General features: G+C 41.5%; 1 long non-coding RNA gene across 2 annotated transcripts in view; it reads right to left on the bottom strand.

The window, feature by feature from the left end:
• LOC130706128 (uncharacterized) overlaps positions 1-27,860 on the bottom strand; it is a 233,952-nt gene that overhangs the window by 125,556 nt on the left and 80,536 nt on the right. For both annotated transcript variants that reach the window (XR_009006536.1, XR_009006537.1), the window contains exon 2: positions 15,195-15,296. This is a non-coding gene — a long non-coding RNA (uncharacterized LOC130706128). The remainder of the gene's footprint in view (positions 1-15,194; positions 15,297-27,860) is intronic.

The following is a 27,860-nucleotide window of genomic DNA, read 5'->3' as shown; positions in this document are numbered from 1 at the left end:
AATATAGAGCAACAAGAATTGTCCACACTGTTGATGGAAGTGTATTTGGGTAAAAACCACTTTGGAAAACTGTTTTGAAATATCTGTTCAACCTGAATACAGGCCAACGTATAAACTGTAACTTCCAATTCCAAGTCTATACCAAAAAAATGCAAACATATTTTCACTATAGGACAAATAAAAGAACATTCAAAGCAGCACTACTCATAATAGGCAAACCCTGTGCACCCACCAAGTGTCCACCAACAAGAGAAGAAACAAATAAACCGTGGAATAAATTAGGAGCAATTTACAATTAATGCAAGATAGGTAAATCCACAAACAAATGTTGAGGGGGAAAGAGCAAATAAAAGAAAATACACACCAGGTTTATCCAAAGAATGCCAGGCTGGTTTAACATCCAGAATTAAATTAGTGTAAAACTCCATATTAATAGAATAAAGGACAAAAAAAGAGATGATCAGAAAAAGATGATGGTGGTGGCCTAGGGCTGCAGCAGAGGTGGGAGGACTGGGTGTGGGTGGCCAAGGGATGTGCGATTTCTTTTGCGGGTGATAAAAATTTTATAAAACTGATTGTGGTGATGTTGGTACATCTCTATGGACATACTAAATAATACACTAAAAGCTGCTGAATTACAAACTTTGAACAGGTTAATTGTGAATTATATCTGGATAAATTTGTTCAAGAAAGTTAATATGTACGGTACAATTATATTTATATGACGTACAAATATAAGCAAATATAAGCAAAACTGATCTAAGATGTTAGAAGTCAGAACACTGGGGACCCTTGGTGGCAGAGGAAGAATGGTAACTGGGAAGGGGCACAGGAAGCCTCATGGAAACTGGGAATAGTTCATTTGTTGATCTGGGTGTGTTCCCCCCATGAAAATTCAGGGAGCTGTAAACTCAAGAACAGCACACTTTCTGTAGGTATGTTGTATTTCAATAAGAAGTTTCTCTTTAAAAAACTAAATTGATTTACACATGAACCAGCCCTATTATTTCTATCCAGTCCCACTTCCTGACAGAAAAATTACTGACCTCCACAACCTACAAACACACTTCCCTTCTACTTCATTTACTTCCAGGGAAAAGCTGAAGAAATACTATTATTTGTGCTACACCACAAAGTGATAAAATATTTTAAATAAATGAGAAATGTAGAAGAGCGCTCAGTATCAAAAATGCTTATGTCAATAGGTACCACTAAATGTCAAAATCATCTTCAAAATTATTTGCATCTGACATACCAAAACATATTACTAATATTTTAAAATATTTTATCTACTAAATAATCCATTAAAATATGTCTAAAACAAGCCAGGTTTAAACATATCTTTTAAATAAAGTCACAAATACTGAAAGCATTTACTTACTTTTAAAAGAATATATGTGAAATAAATATAAATATATTATATAGCAAGAATATAGTGAACATAAAAAATCACAAGATTTTTGTTTTTTAAGTTCTATATGAAAATGTATTAATAATCTTTAAAATCATGTATGTAGAATATGGTGAATATTTTAAAAACAGCAGCACAGTTTTTAATCTCCCCAAATCCCCACATCAGAACATACAAAGTAACAAGTTAGCAAAACACAAAAGCTCATGAATACCACTTACAAGAAAACTAGGTGAGGAGAGAGCCTGGTAAAGTACAAAATACAAGGAAACAAGCAAACCACCGGTGGTACCAGGAACTGCGAGGCTTTGTGTGCAAGGAAAGGAAGGGGGAAAGGACAGGGCAAAGGGCAGACTGAGAGCATCACCCTGCCCCCAGGGCTGACAGGTGTTCCCTGCACACGGGCAGCCAGCCTGAGCCGGGAGGGGGCTGGGAATGGAAGGGGTTTTACCCAATCCGACAGCCGTGATGAAGCCAATACGACCCCTATGGACTTGAGGTTGGTCAGCCAGACCTCCCGTCCAGGACAGGGTCCCACACTGAGAAGAAACTGCTCAGGCTGTAGGGGTGATGAGAGAGGAAAGAAACTGTCTGGACAAAGCCGGGGAGGGGGACAGAGCCAGGGAGCCTCAGAAACCAAGCTGCCACATTTTAACTCTCCATGCGAACATCAGGAGGGGAGAGATCAAGGAACTGGAAAGTTATCCTGGCCCTGCTTTCCTCTAAAGTTCAGCAAAATTCAGTTCACACAAAAATGAACAACAGGCAAGTATCAAGGTCAAGCCTGATATAAAGTTATTATGAGAAACAAAGTAGAAATATCTCAATAAAGCTGGGGAAAATTAATTTAAGAAGAAAAAGAAAAAAGAATCAAAGAAAGAAAGAAAAGAATCAAAGGAGCAGAATAACATCCCTACACACAATGGAATCCTACCAGAAAGACAAAATAAATTTTAAAAAACCACCTGCTACTCTAAGTTATCAGACATGAAACAACCATGTAGATCAAAATGAGGAAAACTTAGAAATGAAGTGACAGAACTCAGGGGAAAAAATTAGAAATAAACAGTAGTTCACTTCAGAAATGATGAATCGATTAGAACAAACATAATAAATGATGCATTAAGAGAAGGTAAAAAAAAAAAGGAAGGAAACTTGAAAATAAAAAAGAAGTGAAGTGGCAAATATTAAAGGCAGGCAAAGAGGATACAAAGAACAGATGATAGGAGTCACTACAAGTGGATATTAAAGCAGTAGAACAGAGCAAATGCTCACAGATATAATTTATGAAAAGTCTACTGAATTTAACAAAAAAAGGTTTGACTACGTATTGAAAGAACACACCACGTACCAGAGAAACTGACTCAGAACAACTAACACCATGGCACATTATACTGTAATTACTGAACATTAAAGAAAATTAAAGTCCTCTGGCATCTAGACAAAAAGACAAGTGACTTTATAAGGGAAACACATTACCTGCCAGCAGCCTTTGCCACAGCACTATGTTGCAAAGAAGGAAGGCAGAACATAAGATAAGCAGGGAAAGGAGACATAAGCCAGTGGTTTTCTACCCAGCAAAGCTGACCTTTCACGTATAAAGGACACAGAAAAACTGATGTCAACACGTAACAACTTGAGGATTATTGTTTCCATGAGCCTCTTTTGAAGAAATGACTGGACCACAGGCTCCAGGAAACCATGAAGACATAAGACCAGTAGTTGGAAGTAAACACATGTAGAACAGACTAAATGAGGGTTAAAGGAAGAACACAGTATTTAATGGATACATGTTCTGACAACACTGACAGCAATCAAAAGTGGAGGAAATGTGACAGCAAATGAGAAAGATCGTTCATGGTTTTCAGGGGTCCTGTTGGTGATAGGTTTCCCTTGTTATTTTAATCGTGCTGTAGGTATAATGTGGGATAGAGCAGATGCATAATAATAGATTGTTCTAACTCCATTACCTCTGTGCTCTTGAAAATCAGCATGGGAGAAAAGAGATACAAATGTAACATAAAAGAGGTGTAGTAAAAATTGCATTTGAATTGCAATTACCAGTATGAATTCAAAATGTAGTCTGTCTTCAAAAATTCACATTTTTCCCAGCTTTTCCCCTACAAAAACCTAGAAACAATGACCAACCTGCATCTCTAGAAATAAGAATGTGGTCTTGATGCCACTTTCACTAAATACAGCAGGTTTCCTAGACACTGGCTAATCCAAGTCTGGGACCAAAAAATGGACAATACGGGCATCTCTAAAAGACTCTAGGATTGGGTGGAAAGGCCTCAGATGCCAACTTGAAGAGACCCGCCCCCCGGCCAAAGACAGGAGTCACTAAAGTCTGAGCACCAACACGGATAATAATCTCAAAGGACTAAAAAATCATTAAATGTATTTAATCCATGACTTACAATAATACTTTTAAATGAAGGGTCATCTTTGCAGAGTGACGGGAACAATTCATTATTTTGCTATCTTGTAAATAAAGAGGAAGATAAAGCATTTATCTTGCCTGTTCTGTTGTAGAATGAAATAGCTGAAGGAAACTCTCTCATTATACAAACAACTCCAAAAGGATAAAGGGCAGCACTCGGAGTCTGATGCCGCCACTTAAGGTGACGTTAGAAGACAAACAGAAGAGCGCTCTGGGTGCCATCTAAGCCAGGAGGTGGGTGACCTGCTCTCATGGGAAAAGCCACCATCTCCTTAGCGATGCAGCCGTGGTACAAGGCCTGACCCGCTCTCCAAAGTCCTTCCAGCGACCGAGGAAGCTGCTGCCACTCCCACGAGGGCCTCGGACTCCCAGCTTCACGACTTATTCCTACAGAAACGCAAATCCACCAGCAGTCCTCTTAAAGGGGCCTCTGCTTCCTCTGCACCTTCCTGCTGTTCTGAGCCCAGATGACCACACCGGGCACCTCTGTGACCAGGCCCTGTGGGGCGCACCGAGGGGCCCTGCATTCAGAGTCTGTTCTGACCCAGTGCCGCTTCGGGGACAGGCCTGGGGCAATCCCACCGAGGACCCTCCTCCGGAGACCCAGGACTAAGCCAGGCCCCGCCCCCCAGCTCTGACTGACAATTAAGGGATACTGCCCATCACTTCATGACTCTTACGTTGTTTTACTCTAGTTCATTCTTTAGAATTTTAGGTCTTAGGCTGAGTAACACATCATTTCTCACACTGTCTCCATAAACTATCCCTAAAACAATTATTTGCCTTAATAGAGAAAATGTCCGGGTACCTAAGAGAATTGGATTCCTGTAGCCAAATCCCCACCAGTCACAAAAGGGCTTCCCAACAATCTCAAAGCACTACCTTCCTCCAAATCTCGCCCTCACCGTGACCAGGACCTCAACAAGGTGGACAAACTTTAAACTCTGCCAGGGACTTTGAAAGATTTATAATGTGCGTAGCTATGGGAAGCTCTTTCCCGCGTTTGCCCTAAATCCCTTGGCAGCAGTAAGAGCCTCGTGGAGTTCTCGAGCTGCCGTGTACCCCACGGTCCCCCACGGGTTTCCAAGGCATCACCCCTGAGAATGGTAAGTGTTCCCTGAACCATTTACAGATGTAGGGCCACCTCTAGGGCAGGAGCCAGAAAACTCTTTCCGTGAAAGGCCCAGCAGTAACTGTTGGAGGCTTTTCAGGCCACAAGCCGCTACCCACCCCATAGAGCCCATGTGCATCCATGAACACGCGGCCATGAATGCACAGCTGGCTGGACCTGGCCCGCAGGCCAGTTTGCAGCCCCAGAGGTAAGAACACACTGAACAAACTCAAAATGTCTTCTACCTGACAAACCTCCACCTACTCACAGGCCTTTCTTCTCCAGACAGAACGCACATCAGCTGTTCTCCACGGAACAGCCCCAGGCCCGTCCTGGCCACTCCTCGCTGAACGCACAGCAGGCCCTGGAATGGATGCGTCCCCTGGCCCCTCCCCTGGTCTCCCCTCCCTGGGGCCTCCCGCAAGGGAAGTTCATCCCTCTCCAAATATATTCTTAGTAAACAACCTTCTTCAGCTCTAAAAAGAAATGAGCCTTCAAGCCATGAAAAGAGAAGGAGGAACCTCCAATGCATATGACTGAGTGAAAGCAGCCAGTCTGAAAAGACTACAGACTGTGTGATTCCAACTCCATGACATTCTGGAAAAGGCAGAGTTATGGGGACAGTAAAAAGATCAGGGGGTGTCAAGGGGAGGGATGAGGAGACAGAGCACAGAGGATTTTAGGGCAATGAAACTACTCTGTTCGATACCGTCATGGTGACTTCACGTCATTATAAATTTGTCCAAAACCAAAGAATGTACAAACACCAAGCGTGAACCCCAATGTAAACCATGGACTCTGGGTGATGGTGATGTGTCAGTGTAGGTTCATCAATTGTAACAAATGCACCATCTGGTGGGGATGGTGACAATGGTGGGGGGGGAAGCAGTACATGGGAAACCTCTGTACCTTCCTCTGAATTTTGCTGTGAACCTAAAGCTGCTTTAAAGAATTGTCTTTTTCTAAAAAGTCAACCTTCTAACATATTTCCAGCTCTAGTGCCATATCAACCTCACCAAACAAACATTTTAACCTGCCCAGCCCCCCGCCAAAGATCAACCAAGTCAATCCGACATTTCCATCTTCCTCTCCCACCCTCAAAATCGGCTCGCCCACTGCACCACCCCAAGATCCTCCCAGCTCTGTCTGCAGGTCCACACATCCACGCTGAGCTGCAGGCAAGACACTGTTAACATTTGCTCAGTGCAGACTTCCTACCCAAACTCTCCTTAAAATTTCTAACCACCTACACCCCAGCATATGTATTTATTTATTTAAACGGCAATTCACCATGAATGACTGTACAAGTGGAAACATCACAGTTAAAATTCTGAGTGGCGTGAGCTCTGAGATGACATGCCTCTGGGAAGAAGAATCGCCCTTGTGAAGGACAGGACAGGGACCCACACGTCAGCAGTTTTATACAAAAGCAGGGCAACAAAGCCCATCACTCTGTCTGCCTCAAACCAGCTGCATCCAGGCCTTGTGCTTTGAGCGCTGGTTCCCCCAGTGAGTGCCCGCAGCACAGACAGGTCTAAATTTAAGACAGAGAAAAGGTTCTTCAGGACCACACAGCTGCTGTGTTACCGTGATGTCCTGCTGTCACAGATGGTTCTTCAAGTCCAGGCGCTTATTTGTTATGTAAGGACAGGTCCGTCACCCACCCAGAGACAGTCTTCAGAGGAAGGAAATGTTCTCAGATCAGAACCCAAGGTCTCAAACATGACCAGAAAGACCTGTGTTCAACCCTGAGATAAACGTGTAAGTGTCAGAGCCTCAGGACCAACTGACCTAACCCGAGAGTGTCCACGAATCCAAGGGCCCGGCCGACACAGGAGGAAGGTTTACATGTGAGGCTGGAAATAGCCCCAAACATAAAGAGACCTATGATTTCGTTATTCTAAGTATTTCAAGAATTTGGAGACTCAGACTAACATTGAGAAGAGAATTGTATTCCAGGTTCACACCTGAAGTTCATGAAGTGTTCTGAGCACGTCTAAGATCTCATACGCAGACACATAGACAAATACACATACACACACATGCACAGACACACACGGAGACACCCAGTCAGACATACACACATAGACACACACACACACAGACACTGACACACAGAGAGACGCCCAGGCGCATGCGCGCGCGCACACACACACCCGGATACAAAGACACACACACACATACCCAGATACACGCACCCAGACACATACACATACAGACACCCCCAGACACGCAGACATAGAGACACACACACACAGACACACACACACGCACAGACACACACACATACACACACGTGACACTTAACAGGACAAGGACAGCCCTACTTGAGTTAATAAAGTCTCAGTCCTGAAAGTATGTGATTTACATGAAATAATTTTTTGAGAAATAAAACAGAGCACATTTGGGAAGAATCTACCAATAAAACCGTCAGGATAACCGCCTTCTAAACCACGCTGGTGGGAGAATCAGACAACGACAAGGATGTGACCCAAAAGCTGTATTTCTAAGCAGCTCTTCTTTTTTTACACTGATTCCCTAGAGGAAGGCAGCTTTTTTTTAGGGCAAAAAGATCCAACCGCTCTAAAGAAACACAAATTAAAATGCAGAGAAGTGTGCACTGCAATGAAATTTACAGTTGTTTTAACTAGAAATCATTCTTCCCATTCAACAAAAATGTACTGAATAATAGTTCAAGGCACTAAGAAAAGGCAAGGAAGCCCTCCTCAGCCTGTGTCTGCTCAGGATCTGTTGGATGCCCTGCAACGATGGTGCACAACGCCTCCGGCGCTCACATTTTTCACTTCAAAGCCCACAAATGAAAGCGGTGTATCCGGGCACACCTCTAAACCCAGCCACGAGGCCTGTGAATTCCTAACGCACCACCATCCACCAGCCCGCGTCCTGCACACGCGCAGCCTGACCCCGGCCTCCAGGTAGGGGCTTGTCTCTGTGGGGCAGGTTCACAGAATGATTAAACATAATTACATCCCAGACAGTTCTTACCATATTCACCAAGTAATTCAACCTGGGTTTCCCTGTTCTCAGTAACAAATCCTGTGCTTGGTTATTTCATGTTTATTTAGGGCAACATCTTAACTACGTTTATATATGTCACCTAAGAGGAAAAGTCCACTGCTGGTGGTGAAATCACAAATCCAGGTCCTGCTGAGGGACCATCAGCCTCAGTAAATAATTTTTTCCAGTACTTTAAAAATGGTACAGGAGCTCTTCTTACCTGTTATGCTCTGAAATATAGATAAAAAGATGAAAAACTTACTTTGCAACTATTTTTCCAGGAAACGTAGAAATTTTGTTCAAATTCATGGTAAAAATAAAATCTCTAAAGATGAAAGCTAAATACAAATTTATAATATATTAGAAATAAATATCGGTGGAAAAGAAGAGTGACCCCAATTAGCATTTTCCCAAAATACAGAGAAAATCCAATATTGGAAAAGGTAATAGCACCATTTCTCAGTAAATGATAGCACAATAGCTCATTGCCCACTTAGTGGCAGAAATAAGTACAGCCTTTACTTTATACATAAACTACAATAAATCCAGAATAAAAGATTTGAAGGAAAAAAATGAAATAAAAATATTAAAGTAAAATATAGCTGAATGTTTATGCAAAATCTGGCAAACGAAGGCTTTTTAAGCATGACACCAAAGTCAGAAATCATAAAGGAATACATTCCTAGATATGACTGTGTGAAAGTTTACTTCTTGCATAAAAAATTGTAAAGTTGACCATCAACAGACAATTGGTACATATATACAACAGAATACCACACAGCCATAAAAAAGAATGAAATAGTGCCATTTGCAGCAATATGGATGGAACTAGAGGTGATCATACGAAGTGAAGTAAGCCAGACAGAGAAAGACAAATAACATATGATATCCCTTATATGTAGAATCTAAAAAATAATACGAATAAATCTATATACAGAACAGAAATAGACTCACAGACATAGAAAACAAACTTGTGGTTACCAAAGGGGAAAAAGGAGGGGAGAGGGATAAATTAGGAATTTGGGATTAACAGATGCATGCTACTATATATAAAATAGATAAACAACAAGGATTTACTGTATAGCACAGGGAACTATATTCAATATTTTGTAACTGCCTATAATGGAAAATAATCTGAATATATATATATATATATATATATATATATATATATATATATAAACTGAATCACTTTGCTGTACACCTGAAATTAACACAATATTGTAAATCAACTATATGTCAATTAAAAATTATAAAATTGAAACTTAAATGGCAATCTGAGAAGCAAAAAATATTTGGATCATAAATACAAGAAAAGAGTTAAAAACCCAACCATGCAATTCACACACACAAAAGAGGAAAATGAAGGAAAAAGCATATTCAACAGAATCACTAACCTAAGTAATAAATGAAATCACCCATTACGTGTCACCTGTCAAACTAGTAATTATAAAGAGAATTTTAAAAGCAAATACTGTTAAGTGTGTAATCTTGGTGGGAAGGCAAACAGGTGCATTTTTCTGTATTGAAATATACACTGAAAATCTTTTAAATCTTCATATCTTTTGAAACATTTTAACTCCAAAAATGTATTCTAAGGAAATAATAAAGTAACTGAATAGAGGTAATTCGTCCAAGCTTTATTTATATTACAGGAGAACTGGACATCATTGTCAACCTGAGAGGCTGGCTACATCAACTGAGGTGCACCAACCTAACAGTATTCATCTGTGGATAAAAACATTTTAGCAGCTACGAAGTACACCACTGTATGGGCAGACCTCAGTGGACATAACCAGCCCACCCGGGTGACAATGATGTATACAACGGAATATTACTCAGCCACGAAAAAGAAGGAAATCCTGCCATTTACAACAGTGTGGATGGACCTGAAGGTATTATGCTAAGTAAAATAAGTCAGAGAAAGACAAACACCATATGATCTCACTTATATGTGGAATGTAAAAAACAAAACAAATGAGCAAACATAAAACAGAAACAGTCATAGATACAGAGAACAAACTGGTGGTTGCCAGAGGGAAGGGGGATGGGAGGATGGACAACATAGGTGAAGGGGATTAAAAGATACAAACTTCCAGTTATAAAATAAATAAGTCACAGGGATGTGAGGTACAGGATGTGAGGATGTGATAGGGAATATCGTCAATTATATTGTTAACAACTTTGTGTGGTGACAGATGGTCATTGGTCTTATCATGATGATAATTTCATGATGTGTAACAATATTAAATCACTATGTTGTACACCTGAAACTAATATAATATTGTACGTTAATTATAACTCAATAAAAATAGATAAATATTTTAAAATATTTTTATGGACAAGGAGAGTTGCCATAATATACTGTATTAATTTGTTAAAACATCTGTTATTGAAACAATTGGTATATTCATTTTATTAATATATCTTGTGGATATATATATATATATATATATATATATATATATATATATATGGACATAAAAAACATGGAAAGTAAACCAGGACAACAATGACCATCTCTGACCCAGCAATCCCACTCCTGGGCATAAACCCAGAGAAAACCATAATTCGAAAAGACATATGCACCCCAATGTTCACTGCAGCACTATTTACAATAGCCAGGACATGGAAGCAACCTAAATGTCCATCAACAGAGGAATAGATAAAGAAGATGTAGTACATATATACAATGTCATATTACTCAGCCATAAAAAAGAACAAACTAATGCCATTTGCAGCCACATGGATGGACCTAGAGATTGTCATACTGAGTGAAGTGAGTCAGACAGAGAAAGATAAATATCATATGATATCACTTACATGTAGAATCTAAAAAAAGGGTACAAATGAATTTATTTAAAAGACAGAAATAGAGTTACAGATGCAGAAAACAAACCTACGGTTACCAGGGGGTAAGGGGTGAGGAGGGATAAACTGAGAGGTTGGGATTGACATACACACACTACGATATATAAAAAATAGATAACTAATAAGGACCTACTGTGTAGCACAGGGACCTCTACTCAATACTCTGCAATGGTCTATATGGGAAAAGAATCTAAAAAAGAGTGGATATATGTGTATGTATAACTGATTCACTTTGCTGTACACCTGAAACTAACACAACATTGTAAATCAACTATACTCCAATAAAAATTAAAAAGAAAAACAATGACCATCTCTGAATCTTGTTTTGTTTATGCTAATCTCTTCAAGGTAAGATATAGTGCTTGTATGATTTTTAAAAAGAGAAGAGACAACTAACTTAACACAATTTACAATTACAGTGTTCACAATTTCTACAAGTAAATCTCTGAACTAGCCAGAGAGAAGGTACTTTCACAAAGAATTTGTGTAATTTATTTTTAATATAAATGTACTTGCTGCTAAAACAGTTAAAATTATTTAGTTATAAAGGCAATGGATATTCGCCATCCTATGCCCAGGAGTCCTTGTAGGTAAGTGTGATCTTCCTGCAGATATGAGGAGATCCAGGGCTCATGAGCATGGCCCCTCACTCACTCATGGGGGGGCGGTGAAAGGAGACTGCAACGAGCCTGGCCACAGTCAAGGAAGGTTATTGACGCATCTGAGTGAGAGCTTCTCAGTGGGGCTGGGGGCTGACCTCACCCCCTGGGGGCATCTGGCAATGTCCGGAGCCGTGTTTGGCGCTCACGGTCAGGGGGAGGGTCCTGGCATCAGTGGGTGGGGATGTGGAATGCTGCCCTCATCCTACCACGCCCAGGACAGCCCACCACAGAGAATTCTCTGCTCCAAAATGTCAATAACAGTAATGAGTGTCTTTTAAACATTATCCCTACATTTCCATGAATTCCCACAGTTCAAGTTCTACCCAAAGGCAGAATCTGGCAAAACTGCCCTTTTCAGCAACTTTGCCTGTAAACTGAAGGCAAGGCAGCCGCTGTGCTGGGGCGCTGGGGGGCTGGGAGCGGGGAGGAGCAGAGGGGGCGTCACAGGCCACTCTGGGGTTACCCGGGGCAGCAGGCGCTATGGAGGCTCCTCACGGGCCCGCTGTGCTGGCAGCTTCCGGGAATTGTCCCGAGAAGCCTGTTCCTCCAAGAGGCAGTGTCTGCCGTGGACCAGGAGCCACACGTGGTACCCTCCTCCCGTGGCCACAACACGGGCTCCTGGAAGCGTGGAGGCCGTCAGGGCGGCCCTGGTTCCCGTCCCCAGGACTCTCCGGTCTGCCCTGTTAGGCGTCTTGGTCCTCAGGGAAGGACAGTCCAGCAGGGAGTGAATTATCCATGGAAACACAGGGATGCCCCGTGGACTGGATCTGGAGGGTGAGTTGGGAGCCACTCAGGCTGCTGGACCGACAGGTGGCAAGGGCGTCAGTGGACCCACGGTATTAGGACGCAGCGGAGCTTCTGCTCCGAGCAAGGGCAGAGGGTCAGACCAGGGGATCCTCTGAATCCCCCACTGGCACCACCACATCCCCTGGAAAAGCTCACGGGAGCCTGCAGAGACCCCCACAGGTAGGACCACCAGGAACTCAGGCGTCTGAGGCATGAAGCACACTCACTCACCTTCACCCGGAAAGTCAAGGTCTCAGACTAGCAGAGCCACTGGCCGGGGCCGAGGGGATGTGGAGCGGGGAGGGGAGACGGGAGCCCCGCAGAAACTAGAGCTACCGTCACCCCCATAGTTCTTCTCCGCTGTGTCACGTATATATTTACAATGAAAACTAAAGCAACCTGAACAACCTGTAACCTAGTTTCCGAAAGGCTGTGTTGGCGTTAGTTAGTACACAGGGCCCAGAAACCAGGAAGGGGTCAGGCTGAGCTCAGTGAACTTTGTTCCCAGACCCTGACTAGGAGTTAGACTGTGCGATGAGCGGGATAAAAGTAAGCGTGTTTGCATCTTATACGGGATGGAGGCATTTACAACAGGGAGTGCTATTTGACAGCGTGGGGATGAAGAATGGGATCCACGGAGCAGAATCCAGCGGCGGCTCCCACGGGGGCCGCCCAGCATTTCCAAATAGGCTCCCTGCACCTCTGTCACTTTCCCTCGCTGGGATCGACCCCTTCCCAAACGGTAACGTGAGCACAAACATCAACAACAAAGGAGTTTTCCAGCCTTCCTGGCAGCCAGACGCAGGCAAGGCCCCCGGGTCTGGGCCCCCGACCTTCCCTGTGTGGGAGCAGGCATCCCTGGAACGAGGCTCGTGCCCGGGTACCAGGGCATCTCCTCATCATGCAGGGCCCTGCAGCGGGGCTGACAGCCTCGTACAGAACATCTCTCTCCAGCCCCACCGAAAGGTCTGTGATGTGCCTAACATCCCTTCTTTGCAATTGAGAACTCTACCTAATTCCTGGAAAAAATATGCAGTTGTCTCTCGCTAGCTGCAGGGAGTTTGATTAAAGAGCTGGTAAGAGCACCGAAGAGACATCATGCCTTGTCTTTGCTGAACCAGAGGGGGAAGCAGATTTTTGAAAAGAGAGAAGAAAGGCTTGGTCTCCACCCTAGTGTTCATTGCAGCACTATTTACAATAGCCAGGTCTTGGAAGCAACCCAAATGTCCATCAATAAATGGATAAAGAAGATGTGGTACATGTATGCAATGAAATATTACTCAGCCATAAAAAGGAACAAAACTGGGTCATTTGTAGGGATGTGGATGGACCTAGAGACTGTCATGCAGAGTGAAGTAGGTCAGAAAGAGAAAAACAAATATCATGTATTAACGCATATATGTGGAACCTAGAAAAATGATACAGATGAACTGGTTTGCAAGGCAGAAATAGAGACACAGATGTACAGAACAAACGTATGGACACCGAGGGGGGAAAGGTAGGGGTGGTGGTGGTGGGATGAATTGGGAGATTGGGATTGACATATACACACTAATATGTATAAAATAGATAACTAATAAGAACCTGCTGTATAGAATAGGGAACTCCACTTCGCTGTACAGTAGAAACTAACACAACATTGTAAAACAACTCTACCCCAATAATAAAATAAATAAATAAATAAAAAAGAAAGAAAAGGCTTGGTCTCCTCAAGGCTCTTACACAAAACTCCCACCAAAAAATGACTGTGTTCCTGGCTATGGAGACTGACACCCCATGTCAACATCCTTTTCTGAGAGCATCAAGAAGGTAAAAGAAGGTCTTAGGACACGGAGGTGCAAACATGTGAGGTGGTACCAGGTGAGATGCACGAGGGGTAGAAGAGGAGGGAGGAAGGTCATCAGGGGGCCAGTGACAAGGGTCCACCTGAAATTTCAACATCGTTCATGCCTTAAATCTCTCCTGGAGTAAGAAATAAGATAGACTACAAATTGCCACCTCTTCCTTTGAAAACTCAAATGAAAGCCTCTATCTCTAAAGGCTTCAACTGATTATTCTATTTATTGGCATCAGGGATGGTAAAAGGTCACACCTCTGCTCTCAAATACACTCCAAATGGTGCAGATGGGTGAGTGGGCTGTGGCCCTCTGGGGGTTTCCTGAGAACACACTGCAGCCCCGGGTGTTTTAGGAACGAACTGCAGTCAGATTGCCCCTGAAGGGGCATCTGTGCCCCGTCTCACTCGCCATCAGTGAGTCTCAGACACACACGCAGAGCCACCGCAGCCAACTCGTGGAAGCCCATTATAAGCCTGGTAAGGTCATTCGACGCCCCTGCAGAAGCCCCATTCCGGGTGTGAGGTTTCACCGCAGTCACGCCCACGTGTGCCCACAGAGCCCCTCCTCCCAGCACACATGTGACAGCACGTGTGACATGTGACGCCAGCAGGACCAGAACCCAGACCTCATCTCACGCTCACTCCCTGGATCTCCAGTGGCCCCTCCCCTCCTTCCCAACCACTACACACAAGCACCGCATTTCTGAGCCGCTTACAGACACGCCTCCATCTGAGCAGGAAAATCCTCTGCTAGAAGCTGCGAGACTGCCCCCTGGGTATTTACCCACCTCCATCACCTCCATCACCTGCATCACCTGCATCACCTCCATCACTACATCCCCTCCATCACCTGCATCACCTCCATCACCTCCATCACTACATCACCTCCATCACTGCATCACCTCCATCACCTGCATCACCTGCATCACCTCCATCACTGCATCACCTCCATCACCTGCATCACCTGCATCACCTGAATCACCTCCATCACCACTACTACCAGCGCCTCCCGCCGTGTGGACGTGGCCCAGAGGATGAAAGGGGTCACACGGTACCTGAGCAGTCCCCATGGTGGCGGAGCCGGTGCGGGCCGGGTGTTCACGGGCAGCTGCTGGGAAACCGGGCTGCTACGGCCGGGCCTCGGATGGTGGGAAGGCCTATGATGAGGAATGGATAGAAATGGGGAAAACATGATAAAAGCGGGTAAACAACCTCCCCCATGGAAAAAGAAACATATGGAATGTACATTAAAAAAACATGACACTGAGCAATAATTAAATCAATCTAGAACAGCAATATGGCAAGAACGAAATAGGCAGAGATGCTGTATATAAAAAATAACACCAGGTATTTTTAAATAAGACCGTGGAACCGAGAACCCTGTAGGCACCTACATCACATGGGCATTATGCAAGTATTTTGATTCTCAAGCTGGATTTGAGGTTATGATAGATTTCCCAATTTCAAAATATTCACCCAAAGAGAAATAATAAAACCATACTTTAAATTAGGGGTGATGATTCCTCATATAACTTGAGGATGGAAACAATATTTGTGAACTTAGACTGGTTCTGCAAAGAACCAGCCAGATTCCAAGAAACAATAGAACAGTCCCAGGGAATATTAATAATCGATCATTTTCTTTCCACGAAAAAAAAAGTGCTATCCCCAGATAAACCCAAGCACAGCATTATTTTAAAAGAGGTGCTAGTTCATATACTTTGATAAATTATAAAGCCTCTGCTCCTTTTTTCATTGCATACTGATACACGAAATTACTGTTTCCCCCAAAATGAACCAGATGAAAGAGGAACATGCATTTTTTTGAGAAGACTTGTTTATAACATCACACTGGAAAGTGTGCTGTGCTTTCTTCATACTGAGCTTGTAGGATCACAAATGCTCACCCACAAAACACTTCACGTGGCCCTGAAACACCGTGGTCACATCAGATTAATTTCCACGAATCCAGAAGAGCTGCACGCTCTACCCCATCTTCTGAAAATCCTGTTTTGTCAACAAAAGCTCTGACCAAGAACCAGTCTGATCGCATGCTACTAAACACCATGTACTTACTTTCAAAGGTACAATCCTAAAAAGTTGAGAAAATGAGCCATTTCTTACTGTAGCAAGCACCCGCCACAAGCACTGATTACAATACACACACTGGATAGCCACCCTTGGTCTCCAGTAACCAGTTAACACACATGTGTTGTGACTTGTCAATCTAAACTGTATATTAGTTCCAAGTTATTGAAGGTTAAAATGCCTGACCCTCCCAGAATTGACATCCGGCTCTTCTGCTGGACTAATTCACTTACTGTATCACCAAGATCTCTCCATGTCAGCACACAGGCACGCCTCCTTTTAATGAACTTCACTTCACTGCATTTCGCAGATACTGTGGTTTTTACAAATCGAAGGTTTGTGACAACCCTGCACAGGGCAAGTCTGTTGCTGCCATGTTTCCAACAGCCTTTACTTGCTTCATGTGTCTAAGTCACATTTTGGTAACTCTCACTATATTTCAAACTTTTTCATTGGTATTGTATTTGTTATGGTGATCTGTGATCTTTGATGTTACTATTGTAATTGTTTTGGGCATCACGAACCTCGCCCGTAAAAGACGGGAACTTAATCATTAAATGTTGTGCGTGTTCTGATTGCTCCACCGGCCATTCCCCATCTCTCCCCCTCCTCAGCCTCCCTCTTCCCTGAGATACAATACTGAAATTAAGCCAGTTAATAACCCTGGCAAGGGCTTCTAAGTGTTCAAGTGAAAGGAAGAGTCGCACGTCTCTCACTTTAAGTCAGAAGCTAGAAATGATTAAGCTTAGTGAGGAAGGCATGTCAAAAGCTGAGACAAGGGCTTCCCTGGTGGCGCAGTGGTTGAGAATCTGCCTGCCAATGCAGGGGACACACGGGTTCAAGCCCTGGCCTGGGAAGATCCCACATGCCGCGGAGCAACTAGGCCCGTGAGCCACAACTACTGAGCCTGCGCGTCTGGAGCCTGTGCTCCGCAACAAAAGAGGCCACGATAGTGAGAAGCCCGCGCACCGCGATGAAGAGTGGCCCCCGCTTGCTGCAACTAGAGAAAGCCCTCGCACAGAAACGAAGACCCAACACAGCCAAAAATAAATAAATTAATTAATTAATAAATTAAAAAGCTGAGACAGGCTGAAAGCTGGGCCTCTTGCACCAGTTAGCCAAGTTGTGAATGCAAAGGAAAAGTTCTTGAAGGATATTAAAAGTGCTCCTCCAGTGAACACACAAATGATAAGAAAGCAAAACAGCCTTATTGCTGATTTGGAGAAAGTTTCAGCGTCTGGTTAGAAGATCAAACCAGTCACAATATTCCCCTAAGCCAAAGCCTCATCCAGGTCACGGCCCCAACTCTCTTCAATTCTATGAAGGCTGAGAGAGATGAGGAAGCCGCAGAAGAAAAGTCTGAAGCTAGCAGAGGTTGGTTCATGAGGTTTAAGGAAAGAAGCCATCTGTATGACGTAACAGTATAAGGTGAAGCAATAGATGCCAATGTAGAAGCTGCAGCAAGTTATCCAGAAGATCTAGCTAAGATAATTAGTGATTTTCAGTGTGGATGAAACTGGTTTCTATTGGAAGAATATACCATCTAGGACTTTCATAGCGAGAGACGAGAAGTCAATGCCCGGCTTCAAAGCCTCAAAGGACAGACTGACCCTCTCATTAGGGGCAAATGCAGCTGGTGACCTTAAGTGAAAGCCAATGATCACTTACCTTTCCAAGACTCCTAGGGCTCTTAAAAATTATGCTAAATCTACTCTGCCTGTGCTTTATAAGTGGAGCAACAAAGCCTGGATGACAGCACGTCTGTTTATAACACGGTTTACTGAATATTTTCAGCCCACTGTTGAGGGTACTGCTCAGAAAAAGATTCCTTTCAAAATATTACTGCTCATTGACAATGCACCTGGTCACCCAAGAGCTCTGATGGAGATGGACAATGAGATTAATGCTTTCAGGCCTGCTAATGCAGTATCCATTCTGCAGCCCACAGATCAAGGAGTAATTCCTACTTTCAAGTCTTATTATTTAAGAAATATATTTCATAAGGCTATAGCTACCAATAGCTGCCAGAGACAGTTATTCCTCTGATGGGTCTGGGCAATCGAATCAAGTCAATTGAAAACCTTCTGGAAAGGAGTCCCAATTCTGGGTGCCATTAAGAACATCCGTGGTTCATGGGAAGAGGACGACATATCAACATGAACAGGAGTTTGGAAGAAGTTGGTTCCATCCCTCATGGATGACTTTGAGGGGTTCAAGGCTTCAGGGGAGGAAGGAACTGCAGATGTGGTGGAAACACGAGAGAATTAGAATCAGAAGTGGAGCCTGAAGATGTGACTGAATTGCTGCAATCTTGTGATGAAACTTGAAAGATGAGGAGTTGCTTCTTATGGATGAGCGAAGAAAGTAGCTTCTTTAGATGGAATCTACTCCTGGCGTAGATGCTGTGAAGGTTGTTGAAATGACAACAGAGGATTTAGAATATTACAGAAACTTAGTTGATAAAGCAGCAGCAGGGTTTGAGAATACTGACTCCACATTTTTTTAATGTTGCTTTTTTTAAAATTCTTTTTCATATTCTTTTCCATTATGGTTTCTTACAGGATATTGAATATAGTTCCCTGTGCTATACACTAGGACCTTGTTTATTGGCTGCAATTTTGAAAGAAGTTCTGTGGGTAAAATGCTATTAAACAGCATCGCCTGCTACAGAGAAATCGTTCCTGAAAGGAAGGGCCAATCAATGCAGCCAACTTCACTGTTGTCTTAAGAAACTGCCACCCCAGCCTTCAGCAACCACCACCCCGATCCGTCAGCAGCCTCAACATCAAGGCACGACCCTCCTCCAGCAAAAAGATTACAATTCACTAAAGGCTCACATGATGGTTAGCATTTCCTAGTAATAAAGTACTTTTTAATTAAGGTAAGTACATTGGTTTTTTTAGGCACAATGCTATTGCCCACTTAATAGACTACAGTATAGTGTGAGCGTAACTTTTATATGCACTGGGAAACCAACAACTTTGCGTGACTTGCTTTATGGCGGTGGTCTGGGCTGGAACCCACAGTATCTCAGAGCTGTGCCTGTACTTAATTATTTTTTCTTGCCTTGAAGACTCACAACTGGCCCTACAAATCCCTTACTGTTTGACATTTGTGTTGTTTCCAATTTCCTCCAACTGGTAACAATTTTGTATATATTTTTGATTGCTCTCAGTGAGTTTATGCAGAATAGGTTTCTATGAGTAGAATTACTGGGTCAAAGGATATGCACATTATTAGCCCCAAATGCTGCCCAAACATTTGTACCTATTTACCCATCACATAGTATCAATTTTTTTTGTTTTTGCCTCTGTTGAAAAGAAAGCTTCTCATTGTTTTCATTGAGTTTTAGGGCCTTTTAATATGACTATTGATCAAATGTATTTCTGTATAAATTGCCTGTTCCATAGATTAGTCTACTTCTTTGGGGGTGATAAATTTTTAATTACCAAACAAGTATCTCTTTATAAATTCCAGAATTTTATAATTCTGCTCTGTCGGTTACAAACGTTTTATTTCATTGTCATTCATGTGTTAACTTCATCAATGGTATCTTTCAACAATTTAGATGGGTTTAACATTATTTATGTGTCCAGATATATCAATCCTTTCCTTAATGGTTTCTGTGATTAGAAAGATCTTCCCAATTCCACAATTTAAGAGATGTTTTCTATTAAATTTTCTTTTAGCTCTTCTATAACTATTTTTAATGACTGGAACTTTTTAAAATGTATTTGAAACTTTTTTGAGTTGTGAAATAGAAATTTTTTTTTTCTCTCCAGTGGCAACCAGTTACCCCAACAAACTGGCCAAATAATCCATATTTTCTCCACCAACTTGAAAATGCCACTTAAATAGAGAAGTTTTTTCTGCAGATCTGTCTACCTTCTGTAGCATTGGAATGAGAGTTTCTCTCTGGTAGACCAGAAGTCCCACCATTCAGATTTTCTTTAAAACTCTTTTTTGGACAATCTTGTGTATTTATTCTTTTAGTTAATTTTATTATCCCTTAATTAACTCCTCTCTCCTCACCTTTATTGCCCTTCCAAACAGGATTCTGACTAACATTACAGCGCACGAGTGCACACGCATGCACACACATGCACACACATGCTCACCTGAAGGGAAGTGATGTGTTTCAGTACTGAGTTTCCCACTACAGTGTCTCTCCATACCAAGCACTTGGTAATGTCTTATGTCCTTTCCAAGCATTTTACCACTTTTTCCCCTATAGCCCTCATCCATTCCTGTTTTATCCCAAGGTATTTGGTAGGGTTTGTTGTTTTTGAGAGTGGACCTCAAAAACAACATTATTTTATCATGTGCCGTATAAGGATTTTTATTTATTAGTTTTTTATGTGTCCTATATAATCAATATTCCTACTGATCTTAGCAGATTTTGTATAATATCTTCCATTTTTCACTGAAATTAAGTCTTGATTTCCAACATTTTATCTCCTTTATTTTCCCATATAACCTCAACTAGAGACCCCAGAATAATATGGACTAATAGTGATCATTTTGACATTGTTACTTTGTTCCATTTTTAGTATTTCCTCCATGATTACCACGCTTGCTGTGGTTTCCGATTATATTCTTACCCCTGTTGAGAAAGGTCCCTGCCAATGCTCTTTCACTTAGAATTTATCATAAATGGCTACTGTATTGTTTCAAGGTCTTTCAGTATCTACTGATACAACTGTATGTATTTTTTCTTTTTTAACATGTTCATCTTATTCATTCCCACAACAGAGATTCTATTATTGAAATAATCTTAAATTTATGGAACAGAACCTACTTGGTCATATTTAATATACAGTTAATTCAATGTGCTAACAGTTTGTTTATGAAATTTACATTTACACTCAAGTGAAATTAGTCTTTTTCTGATCCATTACTAAATTATGGGATTATTCATTATAAATGAATTATTTATAATTCATTATAAAAGAGTGATGCTTATTTCTCTGAAATAGTTTAGTTAACATAGAATTATCAATTCCAAGAAGTTTCTGTAGAATTTACCTATGAAACTGAGCCAGTGCCTTTCATAAAAGCACATTTATGGAAAAACTTTAATTTTCCCATGGTTACTGTTCCAGTCACATTTTCTAACCTTTGTTGAGTCAACTTACGGCACTTATATTTACCAAGAAAACCAACAATTTCATCTTGATTTTCCAACTTCTCAGCAAAACTGTCTACAGATTATCATATGATTTTCTTTTAACTTTATTATTTGTGATTCTATCACATTTTCCATCTCGAATTCTTTATATTCTTGAATTTCCTCTTGTTTTCTTTCTTAATCTTGCCACGAGTTTATTCTCAGTACATTTTTTGCATGTTCTTGTAAACATCACCGAACTCTATATTGTATTTAATCCAACCTGAGAGTCCATTTTTAATCTTTTTTTTTTTGGCCACACCACACAGCTTGCAGGATCTCAGTTCCCCAACCAGGGATTGAACCCAGGCCATGGCAGTGAAAGCCCAGAATCCTAAGCACTAGGCCACCAGGGAACTCCCTGTTTTTAATGTTTGAGTTTTGCCCATTTACATTTATTGTGATTACTGATAAACTGGAACTTATTTTGTCCTGATAGTTCATGCTTAATTTAAAGTTTTTCTTTGTACATTTTACTATCTTATATAGCAGAGGATATATACTATCTTATATCCCCAACCTTTCTGGCACCAGGGACTGGTTTCGTAAAAGACAATTTTTCCACAGCCGGGGTGGGGATGTGATGGTTTCCGGATGATTCAAGCACATTACATTTATTGTGCACTTTATTTCTATTATTATTACATTGTAATAGATAATGAAATAATTTTACAACTCACCATAATGCAGAATCAGTGGGAGCCCTGAGCTTGTTTTCACTTGCCACTCACTGATAGGGTTTTGATATGACTCTGCAAGCAGTTGGTTTATTATGGTCTCTGTGCAGTCAAACCTCTCTGCTAATGATAATCTGTATTTGCAGCCACTCCCCAGCACTAGCATCACCACCTCAGCTCCACCTCAGATCATCAGGCATTAGATTCCCATAAGGAGCGCACCACCTAGATCCCTCGTATGTGCAGTTCACAGTACGGTTTGAGCTCCTGTGAGAATCTAATGCCACCGCTGATCTGACAGGAGGTGGAGCTCAGGCGGTAATGTGAGTGATGGGGAAAGACTGTAAATACAGATGAAGCTTCGCTCGCTCGCCCGCTGCTCACCTCCTGCTGTGCAGCCCGGTTCCACTACTGGTCCATGGCCAGGGGGTTGGGGACCCCTGTTGTATAGGATTTTCATTCTACTTTTTTGTACCTATATAATTTATTTCTCCCTTAAAAGTTTTAACATATGCAATTATATACATGTTTTTCTAGCAAAGTCATTAATTAACCAGTGTCTCTAACATCCTTTTGAACAAAACAAGGACTTTAGCCCTATGCTCTCACTTTCCTCCAAGTGTAGACTTCCCTCCCCCATACCACATCTGCTCTGATATTACTGTTATGTGGATTCCAAGTATGGTTGCTTATCAAACAAAGAGAAAATGTATTCCTCATTCTAAAATCAATACTCATAAATGTGTCTTTGGTATTTTTGCTCACATCTTTCTGGTATTTTGCTCACATCTTTCTGGGTTAATTTTTCCTTGGTATTTTTGCTCACATCTTTCTGGTATTTTGCTCACATCTTTCTGGGTTAATTTTTCCTCATCCTCAAAAACATGCTCCTGTTTTTCTTTCAACATGGTCTCTGTGGGGTCAAATTTCCAAGTCCTTGTTATGTCTAAAAATATCTTTATTTCACCATCGATATTGAATGACAGTTAGACTAAGTATAGAATTCAAGAAAGTCAACAGATACCTCCAGGCACCTATTGTTCCTGTTGAGACATTTCTTGTCAATCAGTAAGCAAGTTCTATTTCCTTGACCAAGTCTCTCAGGATTCTGCCTTGACTCTGGAGTGTGTGATGTTTCACAATGATGGTTTTTCTTTGCCTTTATTCCAGCCTCGCAGGTGGTTCAATTTTTCAATCTGAAGACTGTTTTCCTCAATTTGGGGAATTATCAGCCATTTGATCACAAATATTGATTAACCACCTTTTTTTTAATAATTCCCTTCTTTAGCATTTTTGCCTTTTGCATCCATCTACTGCAACATTAACTGTGCTTCCTCATGTTCTCTCTTTACCTTTTTTGTGCTTAATTCTAGGGAATTCCTTCAGCTTGATCGTCTAGTGCACTGAATTTTTTTTCAGCTATGCTTGATCTGGGACTATCTACTGAGTTTTCATCTCAAGGGCTATCATTGTTATAATATTTCTACTTGGTGCTTTTACATAATTACCCATTCTTGCTTTATAGGTGTTCCACATGGCATATTGGTTAAAAACACAGGATCTGAAGCAGAGGTTTGAACCCAGGAGCCACTCTTTACCAGTAACACATCCTCTGCATGCCTGTTTCCTAATCGGTAGCTGCTGATAACAGGACTTACCCCCATGAGGCAGTTATAAGGACTAAGACCTTATTACTCATGTAAAGTCCTCAGAACTTCAATAGAAACATCTTAAGAGCTCAGCGATGACACAGGAGTGGTCTCTGGGGCCAGTAACTTACTTTGGCTGTATGAAACCATCCACCCTACTTTTCACTGCCTCTACTGATTTTAAGGGGAAACAAAACTAAATTCTATTCTAAAATTCTTCCTTTTTCATGGCATCTGCTCCTGCTTTGTAGACGAAATGTGAAATCTCCCTTCAAACACATATGAGGGCTTTTTCCAAGTTCTCTTCTGGTTTCTCCTTCAGGAGGTCACCATTTATAACTCAGTGTGTTTTGCCTGTCAAGTGACGATTGCCTTCAAATGGCCTATTTTTTACCATCTACTCACCCTCATCCTTCCACAGTCCAAGCAGCCTGAGTCCGGCTTCTGGGCTCGAGAAAGTGGACAGGCAGGCTGCCACTGAGAAGGATGTCAGCCATCCCGAGACTAATATTAGCTGGAAAAGTGTGGACCCCACACTTGGTGAGGCAAGGAGGAGTCTCAGGCTCCCAGGCTCTTCTGAGTGTTCACAGCTGGGGGTGTGAGAATGTGCCCCCGACCCCAGCCCACTGGTCCCGGGTCCCAGAGGGAAAATGTTCGGGTCAGCAGAGCAGGCCCCAAGGAGGATCCGATCAGCAGCATCTGTGGGCTTTTTAGGCCCTAAACCTCCTGTAAACGACACTGTGTAATTTTAATATAAACTTAACTTTCCATTTTTATTCCTTAGTGCTGAAAGGAATAGGATTTAAGAAATGTAACACACACACATGCGCACGCTTCAAGAATGGAAAGGAGAGCATGGTTCATATTTATATTTTACAAAAAGTATTTCCCCTAATAGAAACAGATGAAATTATAGGAATCTACTTTCCAAATAACATTTTCTTAATTATATCATATGCACATGAGTATAAACATTATACCAAATATTCCCTACCTAATTTATGATATCCATAATTATTTCAACTGGCCATCCCAAAATGTCTCAGGTTTTTTTACCCTCTAAAAAGGAATATAAACCACTATGATATGCATGTGATAATAGGAACCGCAGATCATGTATGTTTGCTCTCTTGATACTTTAATAAGATGGGAAGTGGACTTCCCTGGTGTCCAGTGGGTAAGACTCTGCGTTCCCAATGCAGAGGGCCCAGGTTTGATCCCTGGTCATGGAACTAGATCCCACATGCATGCTGAAACTAAGAGTCTGCACGTTGCAACTAAGAGTTCACATGCTGCAACGAGGATCCCGTGTGCCGCAACTAAGTCCCAGCACAGCCAAAATAAATAAATAAATAAATAAAATTTTTAAAAAATAATAAAAATAATCAGATGAGAACATGTAGAAAGTTCAAGTTCTGTTTAGTGCGGTAAAAGGTAATCTTTTTTTTTATTGGTGGCTTGTGGGATCTTAGTTCCCCCACCAGGGATTGAACCCACTCCCCCTACAGTGGAAGGGTACAGTGCTAACCACTGGACCACCAGGGAAGTCCCAAGGTAATCTTCATTCAAGATAGTACTGAAATAAGAATATCTTCTATGGTAGCTAAGAAGAGGTTATGGTAAAGCACAACCGAACACAGCAATGACACGTGTGTTCTACGTTTCTCATTTTGTCCCTGCTACAATACACAGAGATCAATCATTCCTCACTTGGTCCCTGCAGCCAAAGCCAACATCCTCCCCATTTTCCAACACACTTGAATTAACTGCCTTCTCTGTATCCACAGACAAGGGAGGAAAGCAGACCCTGTTCCCAGAGATGTATTCTAAATATCACACACTGAGGTGAAAATAATTCATTCAACATATTATCAATTCCGATCAGAACTTATCATGTTTTGTCCAGACATCACATCAGAGGTGAGCGCCCATGTTTAGGGCACGAGATCATCTATTAAAGTTTTAAGAAATAAACACATCTCAATAGATGCAGAAAAAGCTTTCGACAAAATTCAACACCCATTTATGATAAAAACTCTCCAGAAAGTAGGCAGTGGGAACTTATCTCAACATAATAAAGGCCATATATGACAAACCCACAGCCAACATCATTCTCAATGGTGAAAAACTGAAACCATTTCCACTAAGATCAGGAAAAAGACAAGGTTGCCCACCATCACCACTATTATTCAACATAGTTTTGGAAGTGTTAGCCACAGCAATCAGAGAAGAAAAAGAAATAAAAGGAATCCAAATCAGAAAAGAAGAAGTAAAGCTGTCACTGTTTGCAGATGACATGATACTATACATAGAGAATCCTAAAGATGCTACCAGAAAACTACTAGAGCTAATCAATGAATTTGGTAAAGTAGCAGGATACCAAACTAATGCACAGAAATCTCTTGCATTCTTATACACTAATGATGAAAAATCTGAAAGAGAAATTAAGGAAACACTCCCATTTACCATCGCAACAAAAAGAATAAAATACCTAGGAATAAACCTACCTAAGGAGACATAAGACCTGTATGCAGAACACTATAAGACACTGATGAAAGAAATTAAAGATGGTATAAACACATGGAGAGATACACCATGTCCTTGGATTAGAAGAATCAACATTGTGAAAATGACTATACTACCCAAAGCAAGCTACAGATTCAGTGCAATCCCTATCAAACTACCAATGGCATTTTTCACAGAACTAGAACAAAAAATTTCACAATGTGTATGGAAACACAAAAGACCCCGAATAGCCAAAGCAGTCTTGAGAAAGAAAAACAGAGCTGGAGGAATCAGGCTCCCAGACTTCAGATGATACTACTAAGCTACAGTAATCAAGACAGTATGGTACTGGCACAAAAACAGAAATATAGATCAATGGAACAGGATAGAAAGTCCAGAGATAAACCCACGCACATATGGTCACCTTATCTTTGATAAAGGAGGCAAGAATATACAATGGAAAAAAGACAGCCTCTTCAATAAGTGGTGCTTGGAAAACTGGACAGCTACATGTAAAAGAATGAAATTACAACACTCTGTAACACCATACACAAAAATAAGCTCAAAATGGATTAAAGACCTAAATGTAAGGCCAGGCACTATAAAACTCTTAGAGGAAGACATAGGCAGAACACTCTATGACATAAATCACAGCAAGAGCCTTTTTGACCCACCTCCTAGAGAAACGGAAATAAAAACAAAAATAAACAAATGGGACCCAATGAAACTTAAAAGCTTTTGCACAGCAAAGGAAACCATAAACAAGATGAAAAGACAACCCTCAGAATGGGAGAAAATATTTGCAAACGAAGCAACTGACAAAGGATCATCTCAAAAATTTACAAGCAGCTCATGCAGCTCAATACCAAAAGAACAAACAACCCAATCCAAAAATGGGCAGAAGACCTAAACAGACATTTCTCCAAAGAAGATATACAGATTGCCAACAAACACATGAAAGGATGCTCAACATCACTAATCATTAGAGAAATGCAAATCAAAACTACAATGAGGTATCACCTCACACCAATCAGAAGGGCCATCATCAAAAAATCTACAAACAATAAATGCTGGAGAGGGTGTGGAGAAAAGGGAACCCTCTTGCACTGTTGGTGGGAATGTAAATTGATACAGCCACTGTGGAGAACAGTATGGAGGTTCCTTAAAAAACCAAAAATAGAACTACCATATGACCCAGCAATCCCACTACTGGGCATATACCCTGAGAAAACCATAATTCAAAAAGAGTCATGTACCGCAATGTTCATTGCAGCACTATTTACAATAGCCAGGACATGGAAGCAACCTAAGTGTCCATCGACAGATGAATGGATAAAGAAGATGTGGCACATATATACAATGGGATATTACTCAGCCATAAAATGGAACGAAATTGAGTTATGTGTAGTGAGGTGGATGGAGCTAGAGTCTTGTCATACAGAGTTAATTAAGTCAGAAAGATAAAAACAAATACCGTATGCTAACACATATATATGGAATCTAAAAAGAAAAAAAAATTGTTCTGAAGAACCTAGTGGCAGGACAGGAATAAAGGCGCAGACGTAGAGAATGGACTTGAGGACATGGGGAGGGGGGAGGGTAAGCTGTGACAAAGTGAGAGAGTGGCATGGACAT

This window comes from Balaenoptera acutorostrata, chromosome 21 (assembly GCF_949987535.1).
Source record: "Balaenoptera acutorostrata chromosome 21, mBalAcu1.1, whole genome shotgun sequence".
Classification (NCBI taxonomy): Eukaryota; Metazoa; Chordata; class Mammalia; order Artiodactyla; family Balaenopteridae; genus Balaenoptera; species Balaenoptera acutorostrata.
The sequence above is the reverse complement of the archived record's forward strand: the minus strand, read 5'-3'. Positions and strand labels throughout refer to the sequence as shown.